Raw genomic sequence first — 987 nt, 5'->3', positions numbered from 1 at the left:
CCTGAAAAGCCACTGTCCTCTTCCCCAGCATGAACGTCCGAGGGGGGGGCTGAACCGGTCTGTGCACCGGTGAGAGAGTGTCACTTACCCCGCGCACCGCGGCGGGGTTTCCCCGTGTCGCGACGTGTAGGCCTGGGGTTGAGGGCGGGGTGCTGGCGGGGGGAACGTCCTCTGCCGGCGGGCCTTTCGTTGCGGGGCCTGGGTGATGCAGGGGGCGGCGAGTTCCAGTACGCCAGCCGCTGCTTCCCTCTGGGCCTTCCTGGACTCGGTGGAGACGCGGAGGAACTCTGCGGCGCCCGCGAACAGATTGTGTGGTCTCAGCGGGAGCGCCATGACCATCTTCCTCGCGTCAGTTACCTCCGGGCGGAAATCGGCGAGGTCGAGCCAGCGTGCTCGCTCGATTGCTGCGCTGTCCGCCATGGATTTCCCAACCCACGCAGGTGGACATCAGGCACAGCCCTCGCTGCTGCTGGAGTGCCGTACTGCACGGCTGGTGTAGCAGCCTGGAGGCGCTGCGAACCGTGGCTTGCACTGCTCGAGGGCGCCGGGGCTGCTGGAGGGCCCATGGTGATCTGGGGACGTACGCGGTGGGGCCCACCACGCCCGTTCCCTGGGCCGGTGATGCGGGGTGTCTCTGGAGCCGCGCCGATCTGGGACGAAACCCCGCTGCTTCCTCCGACGAGTGCCCTGGCTCTGGCCAGGCGGCTGTCAAGGTGCAGGGTGGAGAAGAACCTGCAGTCAGTGCAGTGTCCTGGTGCATCGGGGAAATGCCTCGCTGCAAAGGCATGCTGGAGCCCGAGGCAGGAGATGCAAAACCCGTGGGGGTCATCTCCGGCGATGAGCATGCGGCAGTCCAGAAGGCCGCATGTGCGTGGTTCCTCCATCATAGAGCTAGCGCCGAGTGTTCGCTAAGCTAACGCTAACGCTAGGCTAGGTTTAACACAGCGACTGACGGAGAGCTAGGCTAGTTAGCTTTTAGCTGCTAGG

The sequence above is a fragment of the Gymnoscopelus braueri genome, assembly GCF_963280865.1.
Source record: "Gymnoscopelus braueri genome assembly, chromosome: 14".
In the NCBI taxonomy this organism is placed as follows: domain Eukaryota; kingdom Metazoa; phylum Chordata; class Actinopteri; order Myctophiformes; family Myctophidae; genus Gymnoscopelus; species Gymnoscopelus braueri.
This window is presented reverse-complemented; position numbering follows the sequence as displayed.